This window comes from Topomyia yanbarensis, chromosome 2, assembly GCF_030247195.1.
Source record: "Topomyia yanbarensis strain Yona2022 chromosome 2, ASM3024719v1, whole genome shotgun sequence".
In the NCBI taxonomy this organism is placed as follows: domain Eukaryota; kingdom Metazoa; phylum Arthropoda; class Insecta; order Diptera; family Culicidae; genus Topomyia; species Topomyia yanbarensis.
This window is the reverse complement of record NC_080671.1, coordinates 279,252,973-279,275,617: the sequence shown is the minus strand read 5'-3', so window position 1 is coordinate 279,275,617 and position 22,645 is coordinate 279,252,973.

Sequence of the window (22,645 nt, the reverse complement as noted above, 5' to 3'; positions counted from 1 at the left end):
TAGCTGTTCACGAAAACTTCTTCACTTCTAACACTTTCGTCCCAACTAGTTTCTGTAGCCAAAATAATTGTATAGGAGCTACTTAAAATATTTTTTCGAATTTCATTCATTTTCGATGCACTTTTCATTCTATTAAAATTTTGACAGTAAATTAAAATTTCTACTGACGACTCTACTTGAGGAGTCGAGATTACCTCTTTTTGTTGTCGTTCAAATGGCGTCGAATCTTGGCAAACTGCGGTGTCCTCGTCGTTTCCTTCTTCTAGGGAATGCGTCAATGTCGTCGAAAACACGAGTGTTGAGAATGGCACGCCTTACACAAAACTGTTGACGAGCGCTCCGATGTTGGGTGCATTTGCAGCGTCGACCGTGGTAAATCGTCCACTGGATAGGGATTCAATGTCGGTCCTCTTTGAAACTGAATTGTTGGCCTATAGTTCGTGGGGGGTCCTGAGAAATGATCCTTTGCAGCCGCAAGAAGCACTCTATCCGGTGGCAGGAAACTATTGTTGTAGTGACTACTCGTATGGTTTTACATTTCTTATAAAAGAAATGTATAGAATTCGCTCAAACTTTCAAGATTTTTTCCGAGGCCCGGAGGGCCGAGTCTTATACACCAATCGACTCAGCTCGACGATTTGGGACAATGTCTGTGTGTGTGTGTGTGTCTGTGTGTGTGTGTATGTAACGGACAAATTCTCATTCGTGTTTCTCAGCAATGGCTGAACCGATCTTATCCAAACCAATTTTAAATGAAAGAACTAAAAAACAGTATGAACGCTATTAATTTGTTTTTGATTCTGATGTTTAGTTTCCAAGATATGAATGTTTGAATGCGTAAAAATGGCGTTTTTTGCAGTTTTTTTTGAATTATCTGCCGAAGTTGACAATATAGATTAACAATTGATATGTTTTTAGACAGCTTTAACGAATACCTTTCGAACAAACTATAGATTGTTGAAATCGGACTATTATCAAAAGAGATATTTAACATTAAATGCGGACGAAAGATTTTTATCATTTCCCATTGCCAGAAATATGACCAAAAACATGTAATCTATTATTAACGCCAAAACGGCTTATTTTAGGTCAATAGTATCTTCGGAGAATTTAATGGAGGTAATATGCCCTTTCTTTTGGTATTGTGCTTTTGCTGATTAATCCCCCTATGAGTGAGATATTTTCACAAATTTTCTTGGAAGTGATTATATCGAAATGATGCCTTCTACAAATTTATAACTTACTTTTGCGAATAACTTTACTGAAGACTTCAAATATCTATTTTGAATACTTTAAAAGTTATGGCTTGTTGTTTGTGGATTACTCTTTGTCGCCTATTTATTGTTCAATATAGAAATAATCCATTGAAATAAGCCAAACATTATTTCGACAAATCGAATTTTGTATTTCATTTTTCTATCTACAACCGCTAGAAATAATCACCGCACCGAACACTTCCAAGTTGTCTGGAAGGTACTTGATAACTTATCAGTGCAAAAATGTTCATTTGTGCGAACCTTCTGACTGCAATTTTTCTAACTAATGACCATCGGATCGATCTGAAACATATCGGAAAATGAAAAGCCAAATAAATAACTCCAAGCAACGGCGTAGCCCAGAGAAGGTTTTGGGGTTTAACACCATACAACCCCCCCCCCCCCACCACACCCAAAAAAAATATTGGATTGAAGTTGAAAATGTATTGATGCAGACTGATTTAATTCAATATTACAATAACAATTATCTGATCCGTAGATTGATAACCTGTTGTTGTAAACATCATGAGGACTTTTGATAAATTGTCGGAATGGGGTCCTGATATGTACCTGATCTATTGGTCTTCATTTCACAGTTGTCTAATAGCATCAATATCAAATTCCTGCCTGAAAACATTCCAATAGAAAATTACAGAGTTCTGTAATCAATCATAGTCCTCAGATTTATTTTCAAATTGATCTCGTTTTTGTAGAGATGTACTGTAATAAGGGTCTTTATTTAATAGGAAGAGAAGTTAAAATTGATTTAATGTCTATGAAACATAGAACTGCTCACTAAAAAAATGCATAACTTTCAACATTTGCCAAAAATGTTTTTGCCTTTCTCATTCACTCTAAAATTGGTCAATCTAATCCCGACCCGGAGGACCGAGTGTCATATGCCAATCGACTGAGTTCGTCGAGATCGGAAAATGTCTGTGTGTGTATGTATGTGTGTATGTGGAAAAAATGTGACCTCTGTTTCTCAGAGATGGCTGGACCGATTTGCACAAAGTTAGTCTCAAATGAAAGGTACAACCTTCCCATTGGCTGCTATTGAATTTTTTATTGATTGAACTTCCGGTTCCGGAGTTACGAGTTGAAGAGTGCAACCACACAACAAATTCCCATATAAACTGAAATGAAAAATTTTCAAAATCAAATTTGTATTTTGACTTTTTTTGGACTTTGGTACATTTTTGTCTTTCTCATATAGAAAGGTTATGCAATCACTCTAAAAATTGTCAATCATACCGGCCCGGAGGGAGTATGCAGTGAGGGGTAGCTACTTTAAAATTAAAACTAGTTTAAAATTTCTTAACAAGTTGAAAATTTTCGGCAGGATCTGGAACTCCCGGACCTTTCTCCATGATCCGCCCCTGGTTTCAAGCGACGTTTCAGTATCACATAGTATCTCAAGATCGTGGCTGTCGATCCATTGTATGTATGTGCAAATCGTACTGAACATGTAATATTCATTACCACCATTGTATTGAACATAACCAGCCATGGAATCGTAGTCTGGACAAATGAGAAAAGCACAATTGCACCACTAGGTGGATTAAAACAGGTTTTCATTTTGGGAATGCGTCGAGTTGAGATGAAAAACGTAATATGATTAATAACGAGTATAACACTTTCCGAATATAAAGAGAAATTTTTGAAAATGACGATTTCCATTCGACTCTAGCAGATCCTGATCGATTTTGATGAGCATTTGATTTTTGTTGTATGACCAATTATATGTATAGGTCAAATGTTTAAAATCAGTAATTTAAGGTCAAGATAGCATCATTTTGAAACCGCCAACTTCGGAGGTTTAGTATCTTCGATGAGTTTTGCAAACGTTAAACAGCGCATCATTTGATAAAATAATTTTGACGGTATATCGTCCAAGAAGTATTTATGGTGATTTTTCTCAGGTTAATATTCATGACTACAATAAAGTCTCAACAAATTCGCTAGACACGAACTCTGTTACTATTTTCTGAAAAATTAATTCTGCATAATTTTAAAACTTCAAAAATTACGGTTTCGGAATTATGCCGTTTGGACAGTATGATCGATTTTCACCAAACCCCCACCAAACCGAATTTCTGGCTACGCCGCTGACTTCAAGTAAGTAGAAACAAAGTCGTTCTACACTCGTTCACAAGAAACTTCTTCGAATGCTGAATATCTATTATAATACATTGAAACCCTGATTTTATCAGCCAAATATGAACATATGTTTGATGGGCTCTAGCAGACGAACAAGACTGAATTCGAGTAAATCCTTTCTTGAGCATGTTTTCCTTATCATGAAGATGGAAATATGCAAAAATAAAAAGTTCATCATAATCAGAAATAGTTATCAGACTACATCAAGGGACGGGAAGAATATTTTAACAGCTTCAGTTTATTATAAAGAAAAAAAATTGCCCGATTTAGTCAATGTCCCCATTTTGTCAGCCTAAAATACACCATGAGACTGATAAAAATGGGTCTTTATTGTAAGTATTATTCACTGTGTTTCTCATTAATAGGTACATTTCATTTTTGGGGATTTTTTATTGCATCGAACTACAACAATTTTTAGGTAATTTTCAAGGAGTTTTTTATAGACTTCTTCCAAAATTTGGCGAACCTATTCCAATTCGTATACCAATTAATTGGTATACTTAAGGGTTAATATGTTGCAGATAGAGAAAATACTGAAATTTTCAGCTTTTTTCTTACACAATATTACGAAAGATTATTAAACAATTTTTCTTAATAAGTTTGTGAAAATTATAAACTATTTGAAATTTTTTAATAGTATAATTTTTTTTATTTAACCGTGATTTTTTAATAAATAGTGATCATCGCTTCACAACGTAGTCTATTTTCCATGGCTTGCGGTGAGCACGATCTCTCGAATTGCTGAACTGAAAATTATGGAATAGAAATTAATTTTTAGTATTCTTTACTTTACTCGCCGCGCAGATAGCTCTGAATTAGACCCGCTGGTGCCCTAAGACGATTTCGCTAGATTTTCAGTGCACTGTGCACACAGTGCATTAACGCAAGTGACGGAAGGTTATCGAAAAGTTTCGTGAAAATGAAAATTCCAGTAATGATGATGATTTTCCCAAACGGTTCGTTTTCGAGAGGTTTTTATTTGTTCTTTGGCATTAGGATTAGATTGTGAAAATGGCGATACTTACAAATGTAAACATAAGGCTTTTTTCATACATGCGAATGAGGGCTTTGAAACGCAACCAATTAACCTAAAAATTTTGATTCTACGATATTGCTTTCTTAAACTACAGCAAAAAATACAACGGGCGAAACTGTATTTTTGTTTGTTTATTTAAAGTTTCGCCCTCCACGCTCCATGCAAACAAACAGGGCGATACTTTTTTTGCTAGCAGTTTAGAAGCGAAACTGTCATTTTCGTATTTTAAAGGGTAAAGTATAAACTTCAAATCGATTAAAAAAATGTGATTTTTTTGGCTCAGTACAATATATAACCCCTTTAGGAAAATTCAGTTTTCCCACCACAATTTAGATATTTTATTAACAGAGCATTAACAATAATTCGTAGCTATGTCTATTTTATGGGCCATTTTTTCGCTTCCCATTGATTTGATTTGAGATTTCTAGCACTGATGTTGTCCTATGCTGATTTGAGCGATTCTCTGAGTCCTGCCACTTTCCCATGTAGTATGTGTTATCAAAAACATCGCGAAGCATCAAGTTCTAAATGTTCTCAAACGATATAATATCCGAAGAGAGTGATAAGAGTTATAAGAAATGTCTCATCACACTGTCAGGTGGATTAAAAGCGTTTTTGTTATAGTGGGTGCTGCCGGCCCTAAATGTGATTCTGCGATTGGTATTACTCGTATGGTTACTATTAACTGGCTGTCGTGAGTGGCGCGCCGCTGCGAGTTGCTCTTGATCAGGTCGAAGAAAATTTGTAATGCTTTTGTTTTTTTCATTACTGTAATTATTATCATTTCGCCTCGATATTTTTTTACGTCTTCTAGCCTTTTCGGCCTGTTTTTGCTGGTTCATGTTTTTTTAATTTGCGTGCATCGTAATTGCTCCAGTCTGCTTTCCATACTTTCCTTGTACCCAAAAAGTGCCAACCTGAGTTATCGATATTTTTGTCGTTATTTAATTCGGCTTCCAAACTGGGGCATGAATCAAGTGATGATGTAGCGTTTTGACTTGCCGTTATGTTTGATGAAAGCGCCTTAAGTTCGTCGAGAATATCAATAGTTAACGCAGAATTTGTGAAGTTTTGACTGGTGGATATGTTCGCTGACAGAGACTTAAGCTCGTCAAGAATATCAATCCCCAGCGTCGGGTTTGACGTCATAGTAATACTAGCCGCTGTGTCCAGAGACAGTTGATTAAGCTGGCTCATTTCATCATTCATGGTGCGCAGTTCAGCTGATAGCTCTGACGTTACCGTTTTCAGCGTGCTATAGACATTATTTTTCGTTGTCGTCATTGCTGTATCGAATAGCGAGGTAATGTGATTTTTAATGGCAACAACACTTCCAGTCAAACTGCTGTTTTTGTTTATTGCTATCAATTCCTGTTTTATTGTTGTAAGCAAAATTTCTAGGCCATCGATCGCTTCGTGAACTATGTTAGGCTTCTCCAGTTGAAACGCGAGCCGGTGCATTACTTCCGTATTGGCTTGCAGTTGTGATTCCAGAAGTTGTTGTTGTTCAATAAGCCCTTTGAACTCAATCTTGGCCTGCATCAATTCTTGACATGATTCGAATGATCATCAAATCATAAACGTTACGAGCCCCTTTGCCGGCTTCGCAGACCAAAGCATCGATTTAATTGCAGAGAAAAACAAAACCAGCACAGTGAACACAAAAAGACCGGCATCACCTCTTGAAAATAAAAGAAACAACGAAAAAAGACCGTCCCAGCCTGACACAAGACTAGAGCCACATCTCACTCGTTCGACTTCACGCCACAAACAATAAGTAGGGAAGCAAACCTAAACCAGCCCTATCATAGCAACGACAAAAAAACGAATGTGAAAACTTTTTCTTCTCCGGTAAGCACCTTCAACAGTATATGTTCAGCCGTAGCAAATCTCGATACTACCGCTCTCAGCAAAATGTGCAATATTGCATTGCAGCATTTATTCTCGTCAGCCATCGGCCCAGTTTGTGCAACATTGAAATGATTAAGCAAGCGCCCGTCGTCAGACAAATTTTGACTAGCTACTCGCCTCAACACTGCAGCAACGAACTGGATGTGCAAGCAGCGCCCTTTGCTTTCCTGCATCTATCGTTCCCAGCTTATGTCGCCACCGCAACAACACCCATCAGCTGTCCATCCTGTCGGGGCAATCAATCGATGTCTCTGGAATTGTCCGACTGCTGTGATGGAACTTCACCTAAAACGATTATGCCAGCAGTGATTTCAGCTTCCTCGGTAAGCATTTTGAACAGTATATGTCCCGCCGAAGCAAATTTAGATACTACCACCTTCAGCAAGTTTTCACCGTTCCCAGCTCACCCTGCTGCCTGCTGCCATTCATCGTGTCGGCGAAACATAAATAAATGCAGTATGCAGTATTGCGTTGCTGCATTTGCACTCGTCAACAATCCGTCCAGTTTGTACAACACTCAAATGATTACGCTAGTGCTCGTCGCCAGGCCAATTTTGATTAGCTACTCGTGTCACCGCTGCAGCAACAAGCTGAAGGTGCAAGCAGCGCCTTTTGCTTCACTGCTCCTTTCCATCTCAGTTTACGTCGCCACTGCAACGACACCCATCAGCTGTCCGTACTTTTGGAGCAATCATTTCATCGATCTGCAAGAGTCCGCTTGCTGTGATGGAATTTTGCATAGAACGAATATGCCAGCATCGATTTCAGCTGTCTCGGTAAGCATTTTGGGCAGTATATGTCCCGCCGAAGCAACATATGATACTGCCACCCTCAGCAAGATTTCACCATTCTCAGCTTTCGCTGCTACTGCCACCTCCATAAGGTGCTTCGCTGGTCTTCGTGTTCCTGCCAACATCGCGACGACTTTTAGCTGGTCGCGCAAACATGTCTACGATGGAAATGGCTGATATGATGAGCTACAAGATTGCTACAATCAACATGAACGCAGTGACAAACGGGACAAAACTCGATGCCCTGAATTCCTTCATCCAGTCTGCTGAACTAGATATTATCTTCCTGCAAGAGGTGGCAACGACAAGCCTCAACATACCAGGTTTCAGCATTGAGTACAATGTAGACGAGCATAGAAGAGGAACAGCGATTGCAGTACGAAGCTTTTTCCCCCTCACTAACATTGATAGAAGCATGGACTCAAGAATTATCAGCGCACGGATAGATGACGTTACATTCATCAACGTTTATGAACCGTCAGGAACGCAAAATAGAAACGCTCGGGAGAATTTCTATAACAATGTGCTACCATACTACTTCTACAATGCGACACACACTGCAATTATTGGGGGTGACTTCAACACTGTAGTGAATCAAAAAGACGCCACCGGTTCTAATGCACACAGTCCGATGCTTAAAAGGTTCATGTCTGCCTCAGGAGTTGACGACAGCTAGGAGCTTATACATCGACAACATGTAGAATTCTTCTCACTCCAAATATACGCGGGTGGATAAGAACAGCACATTTTGCAGCAACGGCTTTCTCGGATCATGAAGCGTACATTATCCGCACTGTACTTCCCACACTTGGGAATCCACCTGGTCGGGGTGTATGGCGTATGCATCCAAATTTGGTGAATGATCCAGCAGTTATCAACGAACTTCAAGTCAAATGGGTGTATTGGACAAGGAACCGAAGGAATTTCCGTACATGGATCGAATGGTGGATCAAATTTGTCAAACCAAAACTTATTTCCTTCCTAAAATGGAAAGCTTCGATAAAAAGACGTTCCTTCTGTGACACAATGGATCTGTATTACGCTCTGCTTCGCTCATCCTACGATCGCTACTATGGTGATCCCCGAAAGCTACGAAGTATTAACCACATTAAGGGAAAAATGCTGCTTCTCCAACGGAACTATGCGCAGCAAACGCGGTGTTGGAACGAAGCATACATCGGCGGAGAAAGCACATCAATATTCCACGTAGCAAATAAAAAGACCCGACGAGCTGAAACTTCGATCAAAGCGCTGCAAAATGAAGCTACCATAATAAGGGATCCAAATGAAATACATCAGAGCGTGCAGGGCTATTTCGCGAACCTGTACTCCTCAACAAACACCACAGTAAACGACAGCTTCGATCCAGCAAAACGCATCCCAAACGAGAGTCAATACAACGATCGCATACTGAAGGAAATTTCACCAAATGAGATATTACAAGCAATAAAAGCAAGCAGCTCACGTAAATCGCCGGGCGTGGATGGTCTACCGAAGAAATTTTTTGGAAATCATGGCATGTGATCCAGCGGGAGTTCACATTCATCATAAATGAAGCTATGTCATCCCAAGCTCCCAAGGAATTCTTTGATGGCGTTATTGTGCTAGTAAAAAAGAAGAAAAGTGATAACAGTATAAAATCGTACAGACCGATTTCACTATTGAACACCGACTATAAAATATTCACTAGGATATTAAAAAATAGAATGAATCCCCTGCTTCCACTGGTGCTATCCAAAAACCAAAAATGCTGCAATGGTAAGCGAAACATCTTTGACGCTACCGCCCGAATACTGGACTGCATCTGCGAACTTAAGCAACAGCGCGAAAACGAAATGTTAGTAGCTTTCGACTTCGACCATGCCTTCGATAGAGTGGAGTACAGCTTCCTTGCAAGAACGATGGGAAAAATGAACTTCAACCAGGAATTGATAAATCTCTTAATGTTCTGCATGAACAACAGCTTCTCCAAAGTTCTGATCAATGGGAAGCTAGAAAGCGAAATCAAAATTCAAAGGTCAGTGCGGCAAGGTGATCCCATCTCAATGATCTTGTTTGTTATATATATACAACCCTTGCTCGATAAACTGCGAAGACATTTTCCTCATGCGGTACTTAACGCATATGCGGATGACATATCTATGTTCGTCGGAAGTGAATCTGTTTCTGGAGCAATACTCAACACGCAGAAAACTAACGCCCTAAAGATCGGCACTTTGAACTTGACACCAAGTAGCGAGTGGTTACAAATGCAGTCATCAGTAAAAATCCTCGGAATACATTTTGCCGAAGATTTCTCAAGCACTGTTGAGCAAAACTGGATTGCGGTTCTACGAGGAGTTCAAACAGGCATGTGGATGAACAACTCGCGAAATATTAATATAATACAGAGAATAACTTTATTGAACACGTTCATTACGTCAAAAATATAGTACACAGCATCAGTGATCCCTCTACCAAACAAATACGGCGGGAAATTTATTTTGCGAATCGGCTCGTTTCTGTGATATGGGAAGAATTTAACCCGAATTGCTTTCGAAACATTAATTCTACCTAAACGTCTAGGAGGATTAAACTTACACTCGCCGCCTATTAAAGCCAAGGCCCTACTAACAAACCGCATGATGAAAATCGGCTCAGATCTACCCTTTTTGTGGGGGTTTCTAGAGCACAACGCAAATCCTCCAAATCTCTCATGCATTCCAAGAAAATATGAGCACATCCGTACGGTGATCAAAGGGACAGCATTCCTAACGGACGAAATAGCTAGGGCACCTTCTTCTAGTGTAATATACAACTACTTTTTGAAACAGCTGAAGGAGCCCAAAATAATCAGGGAAAATCCACAACGCGATTGGAGGAAAATTTTCAAAAACATACACTCGAAGCAATTAAGCTCACGCCAACGATCAGTGTGGTTTTCGGTGGCGCATCGTAAAATTTTAACCAACGAGCTTCTACATAGAATGAACAGGAGAGCGGACTCCAACTGCAGCCAGTGCCCCGGCCAGACAGACACCATCGAGCATCACATATTCCAATGCAGCGAAAACAGGACCATATGGACATTTCAACGTAGCGCTTTCCTGGCTCTAGATAGACGGCTTTGACAGCTTCATCAGGAGGACTGGATATACCCGGCTTTCCAAAATCAATCCAGACATACTCGCCAGCATATTCTCCAAGCATTCTCTACAATGTATATTGTATATGACAAGTATTCCAGCAAACGAAAAGAACATAGCTAATTATAAGTTTAATAATTAAAAAAAATGTACTAAGAAAAGGCCTAATAGACCCAACGGATCGAAAAGACACATCAAGCATCTTAACATCTGTCTTTTCGTGGGTAGCTACGGATCAGCGCTTCAATTTATGGCTTCATCTTTATTGAGAAACTGAAGACGTCCTCATGAGTTGACCACAGCATTCCTAGAACACGATCATACTCACTCGACTTATCTGGTGTAAATTTCTTATTATGTTGAGGCAATGGTTCTCCCAAACCGATCATGTATTGAACGCATTTCAGCGGACACCTTTATCGCCTCTTCTACACTTTCGTAACTCTCTATAAATCATCTACGTAATGATTCTGTACTATTCCGTTCACAGCTCGTGAGTACAGCTCCTTAAATTCGTTAGCGGTCTTATTTTTGACATATTGAGCCGATGTAGGAGAGTAAGTTGAGCCGAATATCGCAACATTCATTAGATAAATATCCGAGGCATCTCTCGGATTCTCCCGGAAAAGGAACCGCTGCGAGTGGCGATCTGCCTTACGTATGAAGATCTGGTGAAACATCTCCTTTAGGTCGACTGAAACGGCCACATTGAATTGTCTAAAACGGACTAGAAGACTACACTAGAGATGTGAGTTGATCTGGACCTATCAGTAAGGCTGAATTGAGAGAAATTCCGTTTAAAGTAGCTTTGGCGTCCCAAATCAACCGAACCTTGCCCGGCTTCCGTGGGTTCACTACTACTCCGAGCGGTAAATACCAGACACGTCACAAATCTGCACCGCCTAGCTCGTCTACGGATGCTCGATGTGCATAACCCTTCTGTTGGTTATCTTCTATTTGTTTGTGTAAAGTTTGCTTCAACTCTGGATTACGGCTCATTTTCCGTTCCAAGCATGCAAGTCGTCGAAGAGCCATGTTGTAGCTATCGGGAAGCTCTATGTGGTCATGCTTCCACAAAAGACCATTTTCATACCGGGCACCAACACAAACTGTCGTTTCTTCCAGTATTAGAGAAGCGCGCTTTGCTTGGCCCGAAAGTAGCGGAGAGATTAGTTGCATTCCGGCGTCCTCCTTGGTGAAAAAATCCTTGACCAACTCATGAAGAGCTTGATCTGATGCGCAGCTGCAAGCATGGGAGTTGACTGAAGATTGCTGACCATTGGCTCCCTCTCCTCCGCAGATGCACCAGCCCAGTCGGGTTTGCAGAGCTACTGGTTCACGTTTGAGTCCTTCCTTTATCTTCAGAGAAACCATCAAACTCAAATGGTTGACTCCTATCAGTATCTTCGGGACCGTATTTGTATAAATCGTAACTGGAAGTCCCTTCAAATATGCACTGCTCAGTTAAATGCGTGAATGAGCGTTTGTATGGGTAGGGACAGCTCCTTCACCGTTTGCACTTGCTCTAATGAATACTTCTTTCCCCCAGCGGCTGAAACAACTAACGAAAACTGTTTAGAGTCTTTCTCTACTCTTATCACATTCGCTGTCCACAGCAAACACAACGGCTTCTTTATTCCACAAACACCTAGTTGCTCTACTAAGCTGTCCTCGACTAGGGTTAGCGATGATCCGTCATCCAGAAATGCAAAGGTTTCAACCTTCCCTTTGGGTCCGTGCAACGTCACTGGTAGAATCTTAAAGAGCAGCGACCGTTCATCCACACGGATCGTGTAGTTTTCCGCGGTATTCACTCTATATTTACAACTGCCTTTGAAGTCGTCTCGTTATTGTTTCGAGACAAATGTAGTTCCGCAGTAACTAACTTTCCTACAGCTTCTTGTTCAGGGAGTTCAGACAATTTCGACACAGCCCACCGGACTGTACGCATTTCCAGCGTCCATCGACGGAAAGTGATTTGAACGTTCGACACTACTGAATACGATGATCAATATGCTTACAAGCAAGACATGGTTTCCCGTCATCCGAATTAGCTAACGAGCTGGCTGCGGCATTGGATTCCGACACACTTAAGTGGGTGTTGACATTTTCTTTGGGTTCTGCTCTGTTCTTGTTGACGAAACTAGACTTCCCATGGCTGCTTGCATACACTGTCAGTTGACTCACTGATTTTACTACGCTGGACATGAAGCTTCAGAATGTATTGAGATTAATTTCCGGAAATGCTTGAAGGTACGTTCCTCATTCTATTTGAAGATGTGGAGGGAGTTTAGCGACAAGTTCTACGAGAAGAGAAGGGTTTGACAGATGCGCGGTTAGTCCCGCTGCTACCAAATGATCGCAAAGACTTTGGATGGATATCCCGAAATCGATAATCTATTGGAATTTATCGGCTTTCGGAGCAGGGGCAAAACGCACCTTTTCTAGGAGGGTCGATATTAGCAAATCTGGCCTTCCAGAAAGCATATGAAGCGTTTCTAAAATTTGAGCCACCGATTCTGAAAGAAGCAACCGGCGCTTTGCACAGCTTCGTATGCTGCGCCTTTTAGACATCATTGAAGACGGCATAAGTTTTCGGCACTGGAATACCCACAAGCTAGTGTAGAGTTCATGAAACTGCTTATGGATACCGGCCAATCGTTGAGATTGGTAAATCGCGCGGCATGACTTGCCTAGCGGCCAACTGCGAATGCGAGGGGACAAAACTGGCTATCTTTGTATAAAGCATTGGTGCTTGCGATGGCGACAAGGCAATGCTACCAAATTGCTTCAACAGATGTTGTAGATTGATATCACTATTTGCTGGTATATTTGCAGGTAGAGGCTCACAGGATGGTACGGAAAATGCTTCTGGTCCGGGAACAGATCCAGGAAGAGGATAATAGTCTGGCTTACCTTGTGGCACGGGCAATGTTGCTGGTCCATGGAAATGTCCAGTCACAGGTTAATAAAGCTGTGCTGGCGGGACAAGAACTGTTGCTGGTCCTTGCGCGGCAAGTGGTACAGGTCCGGATAGCGGTATATGCGTTGGCGTTGATGTTGCCAATGGCACAGGAGCTGTTATTCTGTTCAGAATGACAGATCGAAAAATTTTATTCTGCTGCAACCCGTCTCTGTATCCCCACCTGTTGCTGGAATGACACCCGGTGGTTGCAGTGCTGCTCGCTGGTTGAACCAATCAGGATGCTCGATGGGGCACTGTTGATTCTCAACAGTCGTAGCATTTCGATCGTCCTTGTTAGGTATTGGTGGCAATGATGAAGGACCTTTCATCGTTGTGCTTGGATTTTGAAAGGATTCTGTTTGCTCTGCACTGTTTTTAGCCTATTCACAACCTTGGCAATGCTCTCTCGCTTACTGACCCGACTGCATTTGCTCCTTTCACTTGCATTGTCATCTTCCAAATCCAGCTGGGACTCAAGCAGCTTGTATTTTTCCTCGACAAAGTTTTTTTTTGTAGTTCATGGAGCTCTTCCAGCTTCTCAAGCTGAAAATTCACCCTGTTGGACTTCCTCGTACCATCAGAATTGTGAGATGTGCGAGAAACGGATGCGACACTAAATGAGTCATTACCATGACATTTGGTGCAGGACCATGAACGGTTCGCGACCGAATCAGAGACCCCGGCACAAGAGAAGTGCCACCACGTTTGACAGTTGTCACATTGCACTATATTTTCCGCACCGTTGAGGCGCTTGCAACGAAAGCAGGCTAACCGATCGTCATCTGGTGTAGGTGGATCGTGACGAGAATTGTCGGTTGGCATTTCCGGTGTCGGTTGCATATCGATGATTGTGACTAAAACCGCAGTGATTTTTCAAAAGTTATTCCCAACTGCGAGTAGCGGATATCCGATATCTTTTTAGAAAAGATCAACGACCGAACTTGTCTGTTGTAACTGTAGCTTTTGCTATAAATTTATTAATTATGAGTTTCATAGTTGTTTCATGTTAAATAAATGTTACTTACAAAAATCAGTTTGCATGTGTAGAATTAAGGAAAAACTATCCGTAATCCTATATCCGTACTATAATCCGTACTGTTTCTGCCTGATTAGTTTAATTTAGGTTAGGTTTTAATTAACTAGATCATACAAATTACAATTTGCATGAAACGGCTACTCTTTCTCGGGGATAAAATAGGGAATGTTTATTTGTGATTTTTAACGTGAGAAACTAGTATATAAAATTTAGCTAATGTATTGCTTCTTTACGACACGAGAACTACTTGCGAAAAGACTATGACAGGAGTTCTTTACTGTTCATCTGCTTCTATATTTCCGGTTGTGGCTGTGACAATCCCGTTGACGTGACAGCAGACGGCCCCTACTGTATCGCGACGAGAAGTGTTGCCTGTATAAACAGATCTATCGGTCTTGATCTCACAGTTGTCTAATAACATCAATATCAAATGCTTCCCTAAAAACATTCCAATAGATATTGAGTTCAGTTTTGAAGGGGTGTACTGTAATATCGATTAGGGTCTTTTTTTTTAATAGGAAGCGAAACTGGAATCGCTTTAATGTCTATGAAACTTAACTGCTCACCGAAAAATTGCATAACTTCCAACATTTGCTGAAAATGTTTTTATTTTGGGAATGCGTCGCGTTGAGACGAAAACGTTATAGAATTAATAATGAGAAAACCATCTTCCAAAAGTAGGGGAATTTATGAAAAATGGCATTTTCCGTTCCGCCAATTTCGCAGGTTTAGTAACCTCGATGAATTTTACAAGCGTTAAACAGCCAGGGCCGTCGACAGCCGCGTCGGGCCCCAAGGCTTGTATTACTGCCGGGCCCTTCACAACCTGAGCCCTCTAGTGCAGTATGAGTTAGTACCTCTTCAGCCTTGAGAAACTCGTGAGTCCTTATTTTCTATTAGTCTTTGGTTGACTCATATTGCCACATCCACAGATAGCGTGCCAGACAGGTGAATTTCGACAGCTTCCTGTTCCTATTAGCTACGAGTTTTTCAATTTGCGGGTACTCAGGAAACAGAAATCAGTAGCCTCTAGCTCAAATAGCACGTTCCCCATTTTGATCGGAGATTTGTGCCTTGCCATGCATCGTCTTTTCATGATTTTCCTGATGGGAAGGATTGGGGAAGCAGTAAGGTTAGTGGTAAGGAATATACCCAAGAGGCGCATACAAAACATATTCTTTGCGGCTTCAAAATTCTATAAAGCTCATTAAAGCACACTTAGTGTCGGAAAAGACGAAAGAATGTGCCAGAATAGAGCTAATTCAAAAATACCTTAATGGCTATCAGCAATGTTAAAATAGAGCTGTGTTTTTTTAAAATAATTTCGCTTCTTTATCGACACAGCAAAAGAAAAAAATTCCCTTTCGATAACGTACCCACCCTTCTTTTCTTTTCTTTCTTTTGTTTGACATGCCGACTGATTAAATTGACGATTTAGTGCCTGGGATTGGATTCCATCCGTAGTCGAAAACCTCGTCTCAATTTGGTATACGCGTTTTATCACCCAAGTAACCATAAACACTATTTTAAAGCTCTAGATTGAGTCTAAGTTAGCATTACTATTGCTAACTAGCCGTATATAAGTATTTTTAATGCTTCAATGCACCTAAAATTTGAAGCATTAAATCTAGCACTATATCGACATACAGAACATACACATCGCACTAAAAAGATTTTGAAAATAAATGCTATGAAACTTTTATTGAAAACTCTAAGTGCAAATATGTAATCTTCTTATAGTGCTTTGAGACACCGAACAATAACAATTACACCTATGCATTCCAATAATCACCTAAAGTCGTATGCATTCCTGTAATAAATGATAATGCAATAAACGTAAATTAGTGTACTTTCGACTGTTATTGTGACAATTTATGATTTGAAGATCGGCGTTTCAGTCAATAAAAATCAAGAACACTCGTTGCTCTCTTTCTCCAACGTTTCGGTCCTTATTGGACCTTTTTCAAGGAAACGAGAATTTTTGTGTGTTCTGTTGTCGTTTTGTTCATGCTAAACAATCTAGCTGTCACACTATCATTTATCAGTGGGGCTGTTAGACCCACTCGTTGCAATTAACGTTTAAATTAGACATTTATAATTGGACTACGTTTGGCGTCACTGCACTATTTTATCAAAATCTCCGTTCACTCTCATTTTGTGTCTGTAAAAAAAAAATACGTAAATAACGTAAAATCAAAATGCAAATTCTGCTCGATTCTTCGAAAAAAAATCAACTAAATGTCTAAGTAGAGTTTGGAATAAACCGAATATACAAGCAAACCTTCGCACAGATCAGTGATCAAACACGTATACCACATTGAGAAGAGCTTTTCGACTGGGGATTGAACCCCATTTCTATAGGTACTAAATCGTCAATTTAAATAGTCGGTACATCAAACGAAAGAAGAGCGGAAGGGTGAGTGTGTTATCGAAAGTTTATTTTTTCTTTTGCTGTATCGATAAAGAAGGAAAAGTTATTTTTAAACGGTTCTATATTAACATTGAAAGCCATTAAGGTGTTTCTGAACTAGCTCTATTCTGGCACACTAAGTGTGCTTTAATGATCTCTATAGAACTACGAAGCCGTAAAGCATATGTTTTGTATGAAAATTTAGAACATATCTAAAGCCATTACATAATGCTTCGTGGTTACTTGGGCGAGGCCTAAAATCACCGTTTTTTCTCAACACAATGTACTTTTAGAAGAAAATTCCTTGAACGTGCTATAAAAATACAACAATTATCCATTTCAATCAGCGGTTAATTAAGGTCAGTCTACCTTCTCATCTCGCCCAGAGTAGAAACTAAAAATCGTTCCGCTATAGATGCACGGCAAAATCCAACTTTTTCATACGTAACTATTTTATGCGGATCAACCGAAAATGGGACGTTTCATCAGACAATACTGGTTATGCAACCAAGGTAGATTCCTATGCGCGAATTCTACAAAAGGACACTGCACCACGGAAAACTTTGTGCAAAACCAGCTAAGAACAGCCCACCTATTGTAACTGTAAACAGCACACCGTTATCTTATACCAAACCACAAACGGCTACAAAACCAATATCTATGGATCTGACACCAACAAATATTCACTCAAAAACAATCACGACCAATGTCTCTAAGCCAACAACCGGCACCACCAGCAAAGAAGCGAACGTAGAAGAGGACGGATGCGTGTGTCCGTTCGCTCGCATTTTTGTTTGACGCTCTATTGCTTTCTTCGAAAATACTTTGAATTAGCTTCTCAATATTTTGTAGTGTAGGGGAACATGGGGAGACTTGACCAGGTTTTCAGCTAAAACTGCATAAATCTCTAAAAAAGCCTTCAATCCCCCAAAAATCATTCAGATATAATGCACAAAGTTATTGCGCGTCTTCATGATTTTTTGCAGAACTTTTAATTTAATTTTTGAAAAGTTACAAAAGTTTTTCTGTGATCGTTTTTTCTGGTCAAGTCTCCCCATTGCGGGGAGACTTGACCAAGGCGTGGGGAGACTTGACCAAGAGAATTTTGAAAAATCATAACAAAAATAATGACATAAAACATACTGTAATTATTTTTTCCCTATTGTCGAGATCCTTAGGTAGCAGTAAAAAATATAAAAGGGTTGCATTTGCTAAATTTTGATTTTTTTAAATGCATTTCTTTTTAAGGATTAACTTTATTGCTTGCATTGCATGTTCACACGTCACGAAATAAGTCCTACTATTGTTAACTTTGTTTACTAATACTACAATATAACGACTTATGTTTGAGGTGGGATTTTTTATGGCGTGATTAACATTAACAGTAGATACCAAAGCATAATAAATATTAAGAATTTTGTATCTTTCTTCAGTTGATCGCCACTTGGTCAAGTCTCCCCATAAAATCTTGGTCAAGTCTCCCCAACATTAGATATTGCGTTCAATTTCATGCGAATTCTAGTAATAACTATTCCAATGTTCCAGTTTATGTAAAATCATTTCACTGCTTCACAAGGATTAAGATGGTATATTAGTCCTTTAATAGTAATTAGTAGTCGAGTAGATATGTCCATACAAAGTTTGATAAAAAATTACATCATTTAATGCAAATTTATTAATCACGTAATATTTTCTGCAAGTAAAGGATTTTTTACTCCAAACTTTCAAAATTACCTTAAGGGATCGAAGCAAGTATAAAAATATTTTTGAAAAAAATTGAGAATCGAATAGAAGACGCCATAGCCGAAAATAGAATTTTGCGCTTGGTCAAGTCTCCCCATGTTCCCCTATTCCATCAATTCGAACAATAAAACTCGTTTTTTAACTTGTACACAAAGTAGGCAAATCCTTCAAAAACGTTTGTTTTAACAAATGTCAACTATCAAATAAAGTTTGCATTTTTATACTTTTATCACATAACAATTTTATAAAGCGAATGGTTATAAAGAAATTACTACAGTGGAGACCCGATTTTATCAGCACCCATTTTTATCAGCCCACGATTTTATCTACCCCCGATTTTATCTACCCACGATTTTATCAGCTTTTTGACCCGATTTTATCAGCTTCATATGAAAATTGATAGTTGGTAGTTTGATGGGCTCTAGCAGACGAACCAAGTTGAATTCAAGTAAATCCTTTCTTGGGCATATATTTCTTATCTTAGAGATCCTAAAAATGCAAAAAAATGTCATTTTTTTAAATTTTGCGCTGTCAGACCCCGTTAAAGGGAACTTAAAGAAAATAATCAGAAAAGGTTCTGAGGCTATATCTAAGAACCAAATATTTTAAGAGCTTCGGTTTATAAAAATGATAGAAAAATATGTGTCCCGATTTTATCAATGTTCCTATTTTATCAGCTTAAAATTCGCCAAGGGGCTGATAAAAACCGGTCTTCGCTCCTTCTTCCTTCTTCCGTGTCAAAACGCGGGCCCCCAAATACGACCCGGGCCCCAGGGCAATTGCCATGGCTGCCTCCTCCTCTCATCGGGCCTGTAAACAGCACATCATTTGATAAAATAATGTTGGTGTTATATCCTCCAAGAAGTATTTATGGCAAATTTACTCTTCAAACAAACTTAGCTCCAGACTTAAAGTCGTCAGCAAAATTTTGAAGAGTGCTATTACAAACAGCTTTGTTGAATATATTTTAAGCCATTTCTATTTAATTTTAAAATAAATTATTTTGATTTTACTGTTTATGATAAATCTCTTCTATTGTTTATGTTTATTTTAAATAAATTGTTTATTTTATGACTCGATATACTCCATATACGTAGTATTCATGCCTACAATAAAGTTGTTTTAACTGAAAGTCTCAACAAATTCGCTAAAGACAGGAACTCTATTACAATTTTTGGAAAAACTGATTCTCCTTAATTTTAAAACTTCAAAGATGGCGGTTTCTAAATTATGCCATTCGTACAGTAAGTTAGATTTTCGCCAAATCTCCACCAAACCGATTTCTAACTACGCCGCTGACTCCAAGTAAGTAGAAACAAAGTCATTCTACACTAGTCCACAAGAACCTTCTTTGAATACGTCCTATCTGTTATAATACATTGAAGACCCGATCTGCCCCCAATTTTATCAGCCTCATATGAAAATCTTTTTGATGGGCTTTAGCAGACAAATAAGACTAAATTGGAGTAAATCTCCTTTCTTGACCATGTTTTTCTTATTAGATGGCGACACTTTCGAAAGACCAATTTGCTTCAACGAATTTTTTAGTGTCCCTCGTCAGAGGACGCTCGAGAGTTGGCGGGCTTCGTGGAGCAGTGGGCGTCTGGGACGGTGACTACATTCCGTTGTTCCGAGGTTATCGGCGAGTGCTTGTTTTAAGGGCTTGTATGTGAGCCGGGACTTTGTTCGTACGATGTCAAGGCTCATGTCCGGCCATTGCACGTTTGATGCGCATCTCCGTCGTATATGGTAATTATTGTGTTTGTGAGAACGGCAGTCACGACGTCGAGCATGTTGTTTGGCTGTGCGCAGTGCGCTGTGTTGCCCGGTCCCGACGGATAGATTCCCCTCGGGCCCGAGGTGGATCACCCTATGTGCCAGTCTGGGACGTCCTGGCAGGCCGTGATCACCCCTACATTTTTCTTGTCCACATCTTTTTAAAAACTATTCATGTCCAGGTTTAATGCATTTTCCCCTCTCATTCGCAGTGGAACCTCGTCAGCCTCTCCCTGTATCTACAATATGGCATTGCTTCACGAGTCTGCGATGCATACCTTTCTTGATAACCGCCCATCCAGAGCATCATGACACACATCACAAGAACATCATGACAGCATCGGAGTGCCAGTGATCGTCCGGAATATCGACGCTCCCCTCACCCCTGCGATTACAGGATGGAAACCACTACAATAGAGTGTGCATATCCTCCACAATCATCGACCAGCCAACGAGAATGTCAATTTTACAAAATTTTACAATATGTATCCCACTTCCTACCATTTTCCTGTACTAACATAAGCGGTGTTGTTCAACAATGTAAGCAGCGAGGAAATCGTTCCGATTTTGTGAACTCGTTTTATTTCGAAAATACGGTTACAAATTCCGAATACAAGAAGGAGATTTTGTTAAATACATATTGATGTAGGTTAATTGTATCTACCTTAGGTTTAGTAATTCCTCCACTGAATTCGCTGTTATAAGTTATCGTAATTCTATATGAATATAATTATTATAGGTTATACAGAGTATAATATGGGTCGGGATATTCTTACCCGTTATAATTTTAAGGAATTAGTAATTTTATCCAGGCTATGCCTAAGTAAATTATACTAGGAATCTAAGTAGTTTAAACGATCGCTAACTTGAAAAAATCTATGATTTGTTCAGGTGAACAGCCGAGTAGGACACCGATAATTTTTGCGACACACGTCTAACCACACTTCTTAATGATATATAAATGGCTTAAATGATAGTGTGATCGAGGGATGTTGATCTCTATTTGACCTTCCTATTCGAGTCGACCCTCTCTGCGATCGTAGAGTTTGGCTCAGCAGGCAGCCGTTGATAAAGGGGACCGTGGCGTTCGTTGTTCGATATGGTGCAATTAACACTCCCCCCGGAATGCTCTGAGGATGCGTCCGAGGTGTATTCCTTTCTACGCCAACATCGAGAACCGCGAGATTCACGGCTGGTCTCTCGTAAATTCCACCGCTGACGGTTTGCACTGTTGCCGATCGTACCTGCCCGTCCGATGCAACCTATGTTGCAATGACTCTGCCTTTTGGCCAACAGTTTCGTGGGAACTTTGAATCGGCAATGATGACGATGTCGTTTACTTCAATGGGTTTTGTAGCCGTAAACCATTTGGATCGTCTCGTTATCGTGGGAATATAATCCCGTAGCCACTGTTTCCAAAAGCTGTTGGCAAGAACCTGGGAGATTTCATAGTTGTTTTTTAGAGCACGAGAGTTGTCGTCGAAAGGAACGAATGGTTTCAACCCGTTGGAGGACTGGAGAAGAAAGTGGTTAGGGGTAAGCACTGGGAAGAAGTCGCCGTCTACCGGGATATTGGTCAACGGTCGAGAGTTGACGATGTTCTCCACCTCGTTCAATGCGTTCTCGAAAATCTCGGCGGATACTACCTTTGATGCCATCACCTTACTTAAGTTCTGCTTTACTGTCCTGATCAATCGCTCCCACGCTCCACCCATGTGTGGGGTCGCAGGTGGGTTGAATCTCCATTCGGTGTGCCTTGAGATGAACTCGGTTACTAGTCTTTCTTGATCTATGTTCCGAATCGCGTCTTCGAGCACCTTTTCAGCACCTTGAAAGTTAGTGCCTCTGTCGTTATATATTACCGAAGGTGTTCCCCTTCGGCTGAAGATATTTCTCAGGGCCATGATGCACGAATCCGTTGAGAGTGAGTATGCGACTTGCAAATGGATGGCTCGGGTAGTGAGACACGTGGCGAGAACCCCCCACCGCTTTTCCGTGCGACGACCGATTGACACCGTTTTCGGCCCGAAATAATCCACGCCGGTGTGAGTAAACGGTCGAGTATAGGCAGCTAGTCGCGCCTCTGGTAGGTTAGCCATCAGTGGGGGACGTGGTTTACGCTGTCATTTTTGCACTGCTGACATTCCTTGCGCGCCCGCCGGTAGACAACCTTCAATCGCGGGATGTAGAAGTGTTGACGTAGTTCGTTCACCACGGTTTCGTGATTTTGGTGACGGTACTGTCGATGAAAGTATGCCACCACGAGTTTTGTTATGGTGTGTTCGTGGGGGAGGATAATTGGGTTAGAGGCATCTACGTCGACGTACTTGCATCCTCCTGTCCGACCTTGAACTCGAAGCATGTTGTGATTGTCCAAAGTAGGGCAGACACGATAGATTGAACTGCTTCTAGGTATGCGCTTTTTATCTACAGTAA